Here is a 16,273-nt window from a genome sequence, read left to right on the forward strand (position 1 = left end):
AGAAATAAAAAGACATCGCAGGAGGACAAAAGTAAAGACTGTAAAGCTCTGACTCATTGTGAGTTGTACTCTCGGGTTGGATGGCGTGCTCTGGCGACCCGTAGGCTCATACACTGGTACACCTTTATCTATCAGGCAATGCTTGGTTTGCTTCCAACACTACCTCTGTTTTTATCATGCAGAAAAGTACCAAATGGTATTCTTTGCGTTCTCAGGAGCTCTTTATGCTCTCCGTCCCAAACACTCGGACAGAAAGTGGGGAAAGGGCTTCTGGGTAATCTGCACCCTCAGCCTGGAATCTGTTGCAGAATGACTTGAAACTCAAGGAGCTGATGTCCTTAAATGTTTTTACATCTACAATGAAAGACCTGGAAGTAGAATCTACGGGATGTTGATGATTTTAGCTCGACTGCTTGAACTACTCCGACCCCAGATTTGACTCATAGATGGTTTTCTCTTTTAATGCAAAGTTAAATGCAGTATTTTGTAAATTGTACTTTATCGGGGCGCTGGTAAAGTGTGTGCGCCCTATGTATGGAGGCATTGGTTCTCCGAGCGGGCGGCCCAGGTTCGAATCCCACCTGTGGCTCCTTTCCTGCATGTCATTCCCCTCTCTCTCTCTCCCTGATTACCGACTCTCCACTGTACTAATGTCTCCATTAAAGGTAAAAAAAAGCAAAAAAATGTTCTCCAGGTGGCCGCTTTCTGCTTCAAACGCTCTCTACTCATTGTAAACAGTTGAATAAGCCGCTAGGTGGACACGGGACCTTACACAATCAGTGGTTCATGTGAAGTGGGTGGCTGTCTGCCCTCTCATTAACTCGTATCTGTTACCGAGTACGCTAATTAGACTCACAACAATACAGTGTGAACGTATAGAGAAAGATGTAGGTCACAAAATGACCCCAGGTCTGCTGCCTACTTATAAACCGGCTCTGTTGTGTTCCATGCTCCATTTGGTAGGAATATGACACACGACAGAGCAGTTTCTGATCACTCAAGAGCTTTTCACTTCATCTATCTTGCGCAGTAGTTTATGTTAACCAGTAAACTCCAGGTCTGACGCTTCTAAACCTGTGCAAACAACGACCGATGACTCGACTTTAATCATGCACGACAACAGGAGGATGTCACATCGAAACGGGAGGAAACCCTGCTGTAAATGTGTAATCAATTATTTCTTTAAAGGAGGAATATTGTTAAGATCTTAAAAGGTGGACCCAAAGTGGACCCAAAAGCGAAACCGGAAAACAGGGTGGTGGGTAAAGGGGTATTTATTGAAGGGAGGCTGGGTGGTGAGGCGCTGGAGCTCGTAGGTTGGAGGCACTGGGGGAAAAACAAGACAAGGGAATAATTAGCGACAGGTAATCCAAAGCACAAAAAAGTCTTACTGATACTTGAAAAGCCGATCTACCTCGGTGTAGGTGGAAATAATCTGGCAGCTTGGGAGAGGTGACCCAGGGTATAAATGATGCAGCCGGTGATTATAGATGACAAACAGGTGAGTGATTGCAGAGAGCTCCAGCAGCCAATAAGCCACGCCCAGCCTCTGAAAGAAAAAAACACAAGCACCAAACCAAGAGCAGACAAGGAAAAACACACAACACTGTCCAATCACCACAAATATGTAACTCTGATACCTAGTGTTTAAAGTGGGTACTGCAGCCCAAATGCAAAACATTGTAGAGAGCTGTCTCCCCCCGCCCCCTCCTCTCTAGAGTCCATGCTATCACAGGTTGCCATGTGGTGGACACTGAAGCTTCAGTGTTTAGCCAGCTCTGCATCGGTCTGTAAACCTTTCTGCGTTCTAACCTCTCTCCATTTTTCAAAAAGCATCTCCAATATTGATCCTAGTTTGAGCACGTTTCTGCTCGTGGAGCTTATTAGAAACATGCAGAGGCTTTTTAGGTCGGGTACAATCACTTCTATCTGAACCAGTTCTCTTGCCCGCTTCCATCGCTGCAACACCTGTTGGTTTGACCTGATAACTGCTCTCATATCTGGTAAACTGAGGGGCGTCCAAAACGGCCATGTGGGGGGGGGGGGGCTTTAAAACCGCCTGCCTCCTCTGGTTTCCTTAATGTCTGATTATATAGTAGGGTAATTTTATAATTTCACTCACTACATATCTTACTGATTGGACCTTTAATTCCAGCCTTAAAAACAGAGTGAAGTTCAACATGACAGAACTGGTCGCAGATTCATCCAGTGACAGACGGTACAGTATTTGATGTAGCTTATGTAAGGGCTGAAGCCCGACAGAAAGACGTCTGTGTGAGTACATTTTAACAATGTTGAGGTTTTGTCGGGACGAGGGGTGATGTGTTGGGGAGACAGAAATGGGAGGAGGTGATTATGAAGAGGGGGAATAAACAGTTTATTTCTGCTCTGGTTAGCAAACACAGCAGGCTGCACCATCTGAGCCCAAGAAAAGAAAGTGGACAAAAAGGACAGAAAAGAAAACGAAGGATATTCATAGAACAAGATCAGGCAGAGGAATTCAATAATGGAGGGATGAAAAGGGGCAAAAGAAGAAGAGTTCACAGTCCGGTTCCTTTTGTAACAAGTGGTACGAAGAGTTCACACAGGGATCAACTCCCAGAAGGTTAATAATTCAGTTTTATATCATCCCAGACTTCTGCTAGCATGCTAATTTTAGCACAAGGCTGCTGAGTATGTCAGCCATACTCATGTTAGGTGCAAATTCAAACCTTTGGTTAATATAAAATAGGCGCTCATGTTGTCATTGTTTTGTTTCTTTTGTCATCTTAGGCTGGTTACACACTCATTTGTTTTTTGATCCAGTACAATTTGGTCAGGTACAATCAGTAAGCGAGTAAGTGAGTGAAATTATAAAGTGAGCTTACTTTATGATCAGACATTAAGGAAACATGCTATGTTGAAGTGCTGGTTTCTCTGACAACAATGCAGCATCCAGTATGTCCTCCTTCTAACTTTAGATTCTGGTCCTGAATGCTCTGGATTTGTTTGGACCAGAGAAGTAAGGCGGTGTTCAAGGCACCCCCACACGGCTGTTTTGGACGCCCCTCGGTTTGCCAGATATGAGAGCAGTTATCAGGTCAAACCAACAGGTGTTGCAGCGATGGAAGCGGGAAAGAGAACTGGTTCAGATAGAAGTGATTGTACCCGACCTAAAAAGCCTCTGCATGTTTCTAATAAGCTCCACGAGCAGAAACGTGCTCAAACTAGGATCAATATTGGAGATGCTTTTGAAAAATGGAGAGAGGTTAGAACACAGAAAGGTTTACAGACCGATGCAGAGCTGGATAAACACTGAAGCTTCAGTGTCCACCACATGGCAACCTGTGTGAGCATCGACTCTAGAGAGGAGGGGGTGGGGGGAGACAGCTCTCTACAATGTTTTGCATTTGGGCTGCAGTACCCATTTTAAACACTAGGTGTCAGAGTTACATACTGCTCCTTTAAAAAGATAAATTGTATTTAATTTATTTTTATGGACGCAATTAAGACTTTAAATTCTACAAAAGGAAAAACAACAATGAGAAAAACTGTAAGAAGAGACACAAGAGTAAATCTTTCCTTTATAAATTGATTGATTTATTATTTATTTTATATTATAAATATTACTAAAATAGATGTATTGTAAAAATATAATAAACCTATATTATTATTTCTATAAAATCCAAAATTCTGATTAAATATACTATATACTATACTATAATAAAAATAAAAATAATTTGGGTCAAATAATCATAATAATGATTTACTATTTTGTCTTATATTAAAGATCTTTTTACAGTTACACCTGCAGGTTGTACTTTTTGTAATTTGTTTAAATGTAATCGTCAGATTAATTAAAATGTCTAATTTATTAATTAACCATTAATTCATCATCTATTTTTTAATTTGTGTTATTTCTTTTCTTTTATTTCTTTTTTTAATTGTGATAAGGTGAACAAGTACAAAAGAAAAATGTGCATATAGACATGACAATTAAAGTGACGGCAAATAAACGAAAACAGGCAAAACAGAAATAAACAAAACAAAATCAAAATACACAAACATTAGCAAAGACAAATACAATTGAAGTAGATATAATAAAAGTCAAGTAGTAAGTTGAAGTAGTTTATAAGAAACGTGTGAATGTGTGTGTGGCAGTATAATACATTAAAGTGAGTGGCTGAATGGGAAGTAGCAAGAAAAATAAAGAGCAACAAAATTGAGAGGAAGAGAAAAGTGGGGAGAAAAACAAAAAAAAAGATATATATGTGTTAACATTAAATTTTAATTTCAGTTTGAGGTATGATTTTTCTGAGGTGAATTATGAATGGATTCCAGGTGTTATTAAAGGCTGATATATTGTTATTCTTGCAGGCTGCGATTCTTTCTATTACAATGTGTTCTGGGAGCAGGTTGGTCCAGTGAGTTATGTGGCAGTATCTTTTTGAGTTCTAGTTCTGATAGATGATTTTTTTTGGCGATAGTTAGAGAAATGAGTAGCGGGTTTTTGTAGTTATTTGGGATGGTGATTTGTGATGTGTCTCCAAGTAAGCAAAGTAATGGGGACGGGAGGATTCTGCAGCCCAAGATAGTGGAGAGATTTTCAGTCACTCTGATCCAAAATGAGTGAACTGGTTGACAGGCCCAAGTGGCGTGTAGATAGTCATCTGTGAAACCATGAGTGCATTGTGGACAGATGTCTGTGTTAGCTGAACCCATTTTGAACATTTTACCTTGAGTGATGTGTGTCCTGTGGATGGTTTTGTATTGTATAAGTTGTAAATTTGTATTATTGGTCATAGAAAAGATGTTTTTATTGATTTGTGTCCAGAAGTCAGTGGTGGGGGGCAGCGTCAGATCATTTTCCCATTTTGTAGTGGGGAGTGTAATGGAGGTTGTTGATATAAGTTTATAAAGTTTAGAGATGATTTTATTTGAACTGTTGATTTTCATGATTTCTTCACTAAGTTGGGAGGGTCGCAGAGTGTTGTTAGTTATATTAACTTTGGATTTGACTATTGATTTGAATTGCTGATACTGTAGGAACTGGTCCCTCCCAACCCCGTACTTCTGGATTAATGTATTGAGTGATATAAACTGATTGTTTTGAGGTGAGTGATTCCTTTTTGTTGCCATGATGGGAAGTAGATGGGGTTGTTGCGTAGCTGGAAGTCTGGATTATGCCATATTGGGGTGTATCTACATGGTGATAGTGATGACTTGGTGATATTATGAGTTTTCCACCAGGCTGTCAGAGTTGAGGATATGGTGATGGTTTTGTGGTAGTCCAGTTTTTTTATTAATTGTGGTAGGAAGGGAAGGTCTGCAATTGAAGTGGCATTACATTGGTTTTGTTCCAGTTCTAGCCATTGGTTGTTGTGTTTTTCTTTTTTTGCATCCATTTGAATAAATATTATAATTGATTTGACAGATGGTAGTAGAGAAAGTTCTACAGTGCTTCGAGGCCGCCCTGTGACTTATGGTTTTGTAATGTTTTTAATGAAATTCTACCTCTTTTGTTTTTCCCAGTAAAATTGTGATGATAATGATCATAATATCTAATCTATTGTTTTAAACCATTTGTCAGTGGGAGTGATGGGGAGCATTGAGAATAAATAATTAATCTGTGGTAAGGTTTTCATTTTAACTGTGGCGATTCGTCCAATGAGAGTGAGTGGTAGTTTGGTCCAGCGCTTAAAGTAATCCTCTATTTGACTATCGGGGGGGTGTAATTAAGGTGAAATAATTCTGACAGCCTGACGGAAATATTAATGCCTAGGTATTTTATATTGCCAGTGTTAAATGGGAGGGTGAGATCTTGGGCTGCAGAATCCCAGGCTCCTTCTGATAATGGCAGGATGGTTGATTTATTCCAGTTTATGGTATAGTGAGAGACGGAAGAAAAATTTGTAATAATATTGAAGGTTTCTTGTAATGACGCTGAAGGATTTTATAGGTGTAATAATAGATCATCTGCGTGAAGGCTTATTTTATGCTCTGCTTGTTCACTGTAGATTTGTGTTATTTCTTAATAAAAGTGTTTCAAATAATGTGTCGATTTCATTTTAGATTAAACGTAAATATTCAGAAACAGCTGATTCTTTTTTTAACCAGCTCGAGTGAATCACCGAGTGTTAAAAAGGAGGGATGAAGCGCTACGTTCGGAAACGATCAGCTGATACATTTAACGCCCACGTGAAGACGACACTTCCCTCAAGCGGGCGAGGAAAAACTCCCGACCCGACCCCCTTTAATGGGCGAGGCCGGAAGAAACCTCGGGAAGGATCACACAAGAGGGAACTCCCCTCCAGAGAACGTAGAGTGTCGAGCGAGCTTTAAGAACCTGATGCTGTAAAACAGCTGATTAAGAGGAAGTTCTCTTTACGAGTAACTCTCTCACGATCTCCTCCTCCTTTTCTCGGCTGGTGTTTGATTTTGTTCGACCCGTGCAGGTGTTGCTTATTTTACTCCTGATGTCCCCAGTGGTCGTTAATGTCCGTCTGTCAGTCCTCGCTGCTTCGTCAAGACTTTCTTTCTGTGCTGCTTTCGTTTCATCGCTGGCTGATGTTGAAATGCATGACCTGGTGTTAAAAAAAAGAAAAAGGTGAAACATAGAAGTTTTACTTTGCTACGTTTTTCAATGTCATGCTTCAGTAGTAACAATAACAGGCCGCACTCACACTCAGCCCAGTTGTCCTGTACCATGCTGATTCACAATTGTCCCCGCTCCCCATTCCCCCGCTGGCCTGCACTCACACTGCTCCAGGACTAACCGGGCCTGGTCTGTACGGACCGGGACTTGTGTTAATGTCTTTAAATCCACTTTATTTATGTAGCACATTTAAAGGTGCATCCCTATTTTGCAGCGTGGTCTTTGGAGTGACAAGAAGTTCATCGGCGGACCTCAAAGACCTCGAGGGGGTGTAGACTTGCAGGAGGTCAGAGATGTGCAGAGCTGCTATCCCATTCAAAGACTTAAATGGGTGGGTGGGGGATTATGTGCACATGTTTGCTGGTACCTGTTCAATTTCTTCAATCTTTAAGACTAAGTGCAGATCATTGAAATAGGGAAGTGATGCATCACACCAACACGTACCTGCTGCCCTCTGTGATTCTTCAGCGGTCTTTATCAGGTGCTTTTCTCTTCCTCAGAGTAGACGTGGTCTCGGCTGCTGTCGTTGGAGTCTCGTCAGAGCTTCTTTTCTCTCCCGGGTGACTTCTGCACTCACAGACAGAGAGGCAGAGATACTGAGCTGCTTTAGGCAGGCACGATTTTGGGGGTTCCCCCCACACAACAGGATATCGGATCGTGTTTACACGCCCTTCCGATCAGATCCGTCTAAACACACCTCATACCACAAACAGTGAATGTAAGAGTCTGCTGTGACTTTACCTTCGTCTCTGAACTGCACAGTTCAAATTATGTTTACATTTTTTTTTTTTTTATCTTAAAGTCAAAGAAAATGAAAACAGAGAAGAAATTAAACACCGACCTGTCGTCACTCTCAGACGGTTTGACCTCGCTGCATGTCACCTGCTGAGAGATGTCGAGTGTCTCTGGCGGGAAAAATAGGAAACAAAAGAGTTAAAGGAACAATGTGCAACTTTTTGATCCAGTAGAAGTCGCCCCTTGAGCACCAGCATGAAACCAAAACAAACTGCTGTTTGGCCACACCTCCTCCATACTGAAGCCTCCGCTCTCCTCCAGAGACACACCTCCAACCCCCCTCCACTCACGCTCTCATGAAGGAGTTATCAAATGGAACGCACCATAACTAAGCAGCATTAAGCGCAAGCGGTGGACAAATTTGTCTTTGTCTCAAGCTGCAGTTGCCTGTGTGTCCTGCATTGTTGTGTTAGCATGCTAATGTTAGCGCTCTTTAGTTAGCTTGTAGCTTCACATTGCATGTAAATTTACACAGAATGAGCGTGATCTAAAAACTCTTACTAACATCCAAATAATCAGTGAGTATGTTCTTCTTCTTCTCTCTAGTTCTTGACTAAAACAGCTTTTATACACAAGGGGAGGAGCCGGCCGTCCCGTCCATGTAAACACGACTCTGACAACAACACAGCCAGCGGGACTTGAGCTTCTCACTCATTGTAGACAGTCATGACTCAGAGACACATTTACACAGGATGGACTGGATTTATGATATATTTATGTGGAACATGTCGCACATTCTTCCTTTAACATGTTCACCAACAATTTTAAACATCTTACAGATAAAGGTAGAGTCACTAAGTTTCTATTAACTTCTCAAACTCGGTTTTCTTTTATGATGATGATGATGATGATGAAGATGGTGGGGCATGTTAATTTAGAGCTCACCTGTATTTGTCTCGTCCTCGTTCATCTTCATCTTTTTCTTCTCCGGTGAATCACGTTTCAGATTCCTGCATGATCAGAAACTCGTGTCAAATTTACAAACTTTAACATTTAAATGTAACTATTTACAGAAAGGAATATAAAACCTACCTTAGGCCAGTATATGAGGCGACAAAAGTGTCCCAGCTCCGTTTCCTCTGAGGTTTAACTTCAGCTTCGCTTGATGGATGTTTCAGCTCACAGAGCAGATTCACCTTCATCCTCTTCTTCTCTGGTGAGCTTTTGTCTGGTTTTCTGTTTGGAAGACCTGAACGTAAATCTCTTACACTTTAATAGCCAAGTGAAATATATCATCAGTATAGACAAGTTACCATCAACCTACCTTAGTCCACAGTTTGAAGCTACAAACATATCCCATGTCCTCTTCCTCGGAGGCTTTGCTTCGTCTGGAGCCTCTTTGGGGTTTTCTAATAAGTCTGAAAACAGATTAAAATATGAAGTGAATCAGTATTTTAATTTAAAGGAGGAGTCAGTAACATTTTGTAAACACAACATTCAAACTTGGCCCCTCCTCCTGGGCTCATTGCCCCCCAGCCGCTCACCCTCCCTGCAGGACGTAGTGTGTACGTTTACTGCCGGTACCTACTCTGCTAGCTACCGCACGCTAGCACAAGCTAACCGCCAGTGTTTGTCACCTGCCTGTCCAACAGGAAGCAGACCAACTCCACGTCCACGGGTAAAAGACAACACATGGTTCACCCTCGTTTTAGAACGAGCTTTATCCACTTGGTGTTTCTCCTCACTCTGATTATATTTTATCTTCTTTGATGCTACATCCATGTCCATCATATTAGCCAGTTTGAATTCATGAAACAAACATCGGTATCAGAATTGACAATTGGCCAAGTTTCTATTTTTAAAAATCGGTATCTGTATTGGCCTTGATTTCTCCAATTGCTGCATCTCTAATTATTAAACAGATGATTCAAAGTGCGGTCTGCTACAGATGAGTCTACCTGTCTTTGTCTCGACCTCGCAGTCCGTCCTCAACTTTTTTCTGTCTCTGTCCGGGCTTCTGTAAAAACCAAATACTGTTTGAATCTCTTAAATGTAACAACAAATATCAGGATACAGAAGCAGACATTCATAAGGACATCAGTTAAATAAAAAAGAAAGTTAGACTTACTTGTAACTAGTCAAAGTGTCTGTCTTCGTGTCTCTTGCTCGTTTACCTCCACCTGTGTAGGATGGAGCGTCCTCAGAGTCCATCAGCGTTTTCTGTTCCAGCCGAGTCGTGTCTTTGTAAACCGTGAAACTGGTCTGTTGTGGTTCTGATGGTTGCCAGTCCTCGACGATGGACAGAGTGCTGGAGACAGCCGATGCGATGCTCAGTATAACGGGATGCTCCTGGTGACTCAGACTGCGCCAGGCCGGAGTAATCGGTCTGGAGATGTTGTGCTGATGGAGGCTGGCAGTGCTAGTGGAGGGCTGCTGGTCCACAAAAGACTGCTGGGCCGCCTGATCCTCCGGGTTCTGACAGACCTTCATCATCTCACAACACGATTTAACACTGGAAGAAAACAATCACAGAATTTAACATCGCCATGACATGAGCTAATCAGACCTATTTGTTTTTTTGAACCAGGCTGTAAACATGTTAATCTCTGCTGTAAAAATAGGCTTTTTAGAATGGGTGTGTATATGACTTCCTGTGCTTCTGCAGCCAGCCTCTAGTGGACACTCAAGGAACTGCAGGAATTTTTGCACTTCTGCATCGGCTTCATTTTTTAACGCCAGAGGTTTCCGCTTGGATTGCACACTTCATCTTAACTCAGACTTACTAGAAGCTGTCGGGGAAGTTGTCTACGAGGTCCCCCATAGTGATGAATGGATCCTCCAGAAGCTGGTCAGGTGTCATCCGTTTGTCCACATCGAGTTGAAGCATCTGCTTCAGTAAGTCCACAAAGATGTCCTGGTCCTCGGTCTCGGCCATAGTGTCCTCATCCGACAGATGGCAGGCTGGTCTGACCTTCTTCAAGTCATCCAGGGAGTAGAATCTGGTCTCACAGTAGCTGGTGTCTCCATATTCTAACGGTGTCTAAAGAGAGATGAAGCTCGGTTAGCGGAATCTGTCCCGAACGCAGCAAGCGGCGGGGGAGGAAAAGACAAACTGATAATATGAAGGACGGAAACAAACACACTGAAGGTAAGAGTCAGTCAATGTTCTTACCTTTAACCTCCATCGGCGGCCCTTCTTCTTCTTAAAAAAACATTGGGTTTTGACTCCATTGTTGAGAACTTGCCGCGGGAGCTGACCCTGAGTCTGCACCATTTGACGCAACTGTTGAAACAACACAAATGCACAAAGTCAGGCCACCTCTTCACTCACGTTTAAGTCTCTAAGTTTGATGCTCCTGATTGAATTAAAAAACAATTATTGACATTTTGATCATCTTTTTCTGCAGACATTTCTTTCTCTCCCAAAAACAAACAGACAGACAGACCCAGAAAGAGGATCTCTAACGATCTTCAGTGTTCGGTGCAAAGCTAGCTGTTCCCTACTTATTTCGGTGACTTTGTCTTTAGGCCCTCAAAGCATAAATACGGTGTCCACTAATGCCGTTTTCATGCCGGCAGCGTCCATTTTCTATGAGGATTCATTGCAGTTCAGCGTCTTCAGCCATCGACCTCAGAATTGCTAAAAGTACCCACGGTGTCAGCTTTTTAAAAATGTATTTCAGCAATCTTAGTTTTGAATACAACTTTGGGATCACAGCGTCACTCTTCAATGTCACTTTTCCCTCAACGACCAGTAAAAATCAAGCACAGGCGAGACTTCTGATATCAGCTTTGTCTACAACAATGGTCGGAGGAGAAACTGATCTCACGTCTAAAGCTGCTGCGCATGCCGTCACAGAAGGTCTCTTGGTGGAATTTCCTTCAATAAATGCAAATATTAGGCATGTGGAACTATAATTTCAAGCAGACCTAAAGGTGCAGTAAGTCAACTTCCGTAACCTAGCAACAGTACGAGCCAGTGAGAAGCGTTCTGAAATTCTGCCGCATAAGTGTCCTAACAAGAACGTACCATGTCGTATTCACACCTGCCCGGGTAAAGCACATGACCCAGGAACAGCTCTGCAGCGATGCAGCCCAGAGACCACATGTCGATGGCTGCTGTGAAGGTGGATCCCAGGATGACCTCCGGAGCCCTGAGAAACAAAGAGGTCACACATTGTTTAAAAATGTCTGCCGCTTTATTTTAAAATCGAATCTACAGCAGATGATGATGATGATGAAGTGTTTCTGTATCCATACCTGTAAAATCGCGGCTGCATGTCTGTGCCGCACTCTTTGGGTGACACCGGACAAGCCAACCCAAAGTCGATCACCTTAACCTTCATCGGCTGGTTAACGTGGTCCACCAACATGATGTTGTCCGGTTTTAAGTCTGCGTGTACTACTCCCTGGCTCTTCAGGAGCTGTAAGGTAATCGCCACCTAAAGTGAATCAAACATATTTAAAAGGTTAAGTTGTTGAGGAAATTACTAAGACTTGACTTCACACAATAAGACTCAGTTGACTCAGATGGCTTTCGTTGATGAAAGTTTATACATAAGATGAATACTCGAGGAGACATGGATCAACATCACACTTGTGTACTACACTTGTATTGCTCAACCACATCTGCCGAACTCTTCGAAAGGCATCGCATATATCCCAAAAGACATTACCATTATCAGGGTTGTGTCACATTGACCCACCTAAACTAATTTGTGACGTCAATTACACTGGAGGAGACAATAAGTCTACCAAACATCCTCGCAGATATCAGGAAAAACAGTTGACACTCTCTAAGCTGTACTTGGTGTTCTAATAACAGCTGAACTCTTCCAGGTCTGACTGACATTATAGAACAGTGAATAAACCTAATGACGTCTGTACATTATAATCTAAATAACTACAGAAATTCCACCACATAAGTCACTGTGTCAGGTGGTATGTTGCGGACGCTGATGGTCTGCTTCCTGTTGGAGAGGCAGGCGACAAACACCAGCGGTTAGCTTGTGCTAATGTGTGGCATTTAATTTTCCATTCCTTTGTAAATTCGTATCTGGTGCTAAAGCTGCTGTACCGACAGAACGAGCACATACCTGGTGTAGGATTGGTCGTATTTCTTTCACGGTCAGAGAGTTCGCAGGTTTCTTCTCCAGGAAATCCCACAGATTCATGTCGAGCATTTCAAACTCCAGACAAACATTCCCTTTGTCGACAAACGCATCGATGAATTTGACAATGTTGTATCTGTCCGGGTCGAAAGCTCTCAGCTGTTGCAGGATTTCCACCTAAAAACGTTCAGACATGTTAGATTTAAGGAGAATGAAGCCGACTGAGCTAACAGGCTACATGCAGAGGCTCGATTAACCTTCAGACATAAGACAGTTTAATAGTACAAAAGCAGTACAGAGTAATTCATAATGTTGTTGTTGATGGTAGTATGTGTAAGGCAGCTTTTGAATAGCTGTCCAATGTAGTGACCAGTGTGTGTGAAATGGTGAAGTAGGTTTTGTCCAACTGTATATAAAAATGTTAATTGCAACATAAAAACAGCTGACTTGCCAACACAAAGGTTAAACATGGGAAACCTAAATGTGTGTCCCTTTTTATTTTTCAAATCTTACCCTACCCTAAAAAACCATTTGTCTGCATCATACATGAAGTAAATCACAAACGTCAGCGTCACTCTACCTCGTTCTGAGCCTTGGGGCTGAACTCTTTGTGCTTGATGATCTTCACAGCCACCGTCTCTCTGGTGGCCATCTTCAGACATTTGGCCACTTTTCCAAAGGTGCCCTCTCCCAGGTACGAGCGAACCAGGTAGTCAGATGACGGGGAGGAGAGAACACCCAGGACGGCCCGGCTGTCTTCGTCTGAAGAGGAGGAGGAGGACGGCGATGTTGTTGGGTACTGTTTCTGATCCCTATATGCGCTCTACAGGAGACAGATAGTGATCGATTGTTGTTATTGGACAAATGTTCCTAATTCAATAACTGAAAATGTATTTTAAAAACATTTTGAGAAATATGCAAAAGTTAAATAGATATAAAAGAGCGATCAGAAACTTCTTGTAGCTTCTGTTTATCAGGAAACCTTACCTCCAGGAACTTCAACTTTATAAATGCAAGATGCCATTTTACACTTTTTATTATCAGATTAAATAAACATTTAAAGGTCACATATTCTGTAAAATCCACATCACCATGTTTCTCTAACTCTAACATGTGTCTCTAGTCTGTCTACAAACCCCCCAATGATGAGAAAAGTCCATCCTGTTCGTCTTTTCCCTGCTCCACTTTTCAGAAAATGTGTGCTCAAACAGGCCGTTTGGAGATTTTCCCTTCATGACCTCACAAAGGGCAGTAACCCCTCCCCCAGGTGGGTGACACTCCCACAGTTAGGTGTTTGTTCTGCCCTCTGAGTCCGCCTTCTCACCGTAAACAATAGGACATGGAGCGAGAAAGCCTGAGACCCCCAAGCCCTTCCAGAGAGGGGGCGTGGTCAGACACAGTGCATTTACATATTTAAAGGTACAGACACAGAAACAGCCTGTTCTGAGCAGGGCTGAAATAGAGGGATTTATAGGCATGATCAAATACAGGATCAGAGTGGATTTAGAATAAGAAACTTCACACACATGTTTTCAGGAGCTCTGAGACTTATTTACACTGGATAGACTTGATTCTTCCTTTAATGTAAATAAATTAGACTTGATTAAATAACATGTTAATCAAACTGAGATTCAACGTTTACTCTCTAACCAGCTGTAGGGGATCACTCTTTGTGACCTCTGAAACAGTTGAATAAAATCAACTCACCATGCTGTCAGCTAATAACTCGCTCATTCCAAATTAAATCTCGAAATCGAAATGTTGACGGGGATCCGGTCGACGGTGTTAACTCGAACAAAGTCAGAGTTAAACTGAAGACTCCTGTCGAGATGTTTCTACAGTTTGATTCGAGAACGGCTGCGACTTGTCATAAGGCCTCACTCCATGTCACAGAGGAACATTCTCCATTTTAAACAACAACAATATCCTGCACGGCAACCGGCCATAGCAACCGGTTGCTGTTGTTGTTTTTCTAAATATTGAGCATGAAGCAAAGCTGCATCTTGAAATTCACATTTACATTCAACCTTTAAAGGAAGTTACTCCCTGATGGGTACATGTGTGTCCTACAAAAGGAAACTCAAAGGCTGTGTCTGAAAGCCCGCACTACATACTGCCTCCTACATACTCAAAATATTTACACCGCATACTAAACGACCATTAAAATGCTGTTAGCAACATACTCAAATACGGGTCACGCGAGGTACTTTCCGCCGTTCGCTGAGCTATCATCAAGATGGCAGAAGGTGAAATACAGGGTTAGGTCGCGCCAAATGTACAGAGGCTATATTGCCCATGTGGCCGGCCCAGGTTAAAATCCCACATGTGGCTCCTTTCCTACATGTCTTTCTCACTTTTTCTCCCTCCCTGATTTCATACTCTCAGATACAGCATCATATTTTTTATCGTCATTCCTCCCTGTTATAATCATCCTTAACACCGCCATCGCCTTTGTCGCCATTATCACATTAACCTTTCAGACAGAGAGGTGTGAGGAAGGACAAGGGAGAAACTCTCGCCCTGTGGGGGAGGTGAGAGAGAGAGGATGAGGAGAGAGGAGAGGTGATGAGGTGACGAGGAGGATAAGCAACAGAAAGAGAGAGAGAGGGGCGCTGTTGGCCGAGTGGTTAGGGTGCGATGCGTGCGCAATGTACAGAGGCTATAGTCCTTGAAGTGGGCGGCCCTGGTTCAAATCCGACCTGTGGCTCCTTTCCCGCATGTCACTCCCCACTCTCTCTGTCCTTAAGTTCCAACTCTATCCACTCTCCTATCTCTCCATAAAAGGCACAAAAGCCCAAAAATAAATCTTATAAAAAAAGAGCGAGAGAGAGAGAGGGGATAAGATGGAGGTAGAGGAAGGCAGAGAGGAGGAGGAGGGATGTGTCTTTGCACGGCTCTGTCACCCCACGAGCCCGTGTGGAGCTGTGAACCTGCTGCCCTACTTTAGCCTTTTACATTTTTCATGACACACACTCATAAATACAGACGCGCACACACACACACACACACACCGCAAATGTCAGCTTTATAAACATGCACCCCCACCTCATCTATAAACAAGGCAGAGATGTTGGTTTGCAATATTGACTGAGTCAGCTCTCTTTTCAGGTGTTCTTTATCATGTATGTAGTGGATTAATTATCTATTTAATTGCTCTACTATGTCGCCTTACTCATTAAATCATACTAAACCAAATCAGTTGAATTGAGTAGGAAAAAGACTTTTTCCTACACAGTTTAACAGCATTGTGTAGTCAATGTGTAAAGCCGTTTTCACTCATGCACTCCTGAACATTTCTGGAGAATTTCAGGAGGACTGCAGCTGCGGAGATTCTCCTGATCTGGTTGTTCACACATGATGATCCTCAGAGCGGGAGACTATCCCTGTCGGAGGGCGAGGGGGGGACTGGGGGTCTCCTGAAGCAAGACATGACCCGGAAGTAGCGGAAGAAGCAACAGAATCATCTCGACAAAATCTGAAGTTTGAACAGATGCATTGATGATTGACTCAAACCACCTAGCATAAACATAAACCTGGTGCAGTTATTTTAATCTGCTGAAGTTTTTTATTTAAATCATCAGCAGCTGGTAAAGATGTCTCCAAGGTTTTCTTCTCTACAAGACTCTGTTACAATTGTCTCCACCGTGCAGCAGGTGGTTGTGATCTCAAAACATGTGCAGTCATCGCTGACAGTGTGACCCCGACCTCCACCTACCTGCCAGACGTAACACTGGGCGCCACAGGCCCATAAGCTGTTGCCAAGTGACCATCGCTATAGCAACATGCTCCTCCA

This window comes from Labrus mixtus, chromosome 11 (assembly GCF_963584025.1).
Source record: "Labrus mixtus chromosome 11, fLabMix1.1, whole genome shotgun sequence".
Taxonomy (NCBI): domain Eukaryota; kingdom Metazoa; phylum Chordata; class Actinopteri; order Labriformes; family Labridae; genus Labrus; species Labrus mixtus.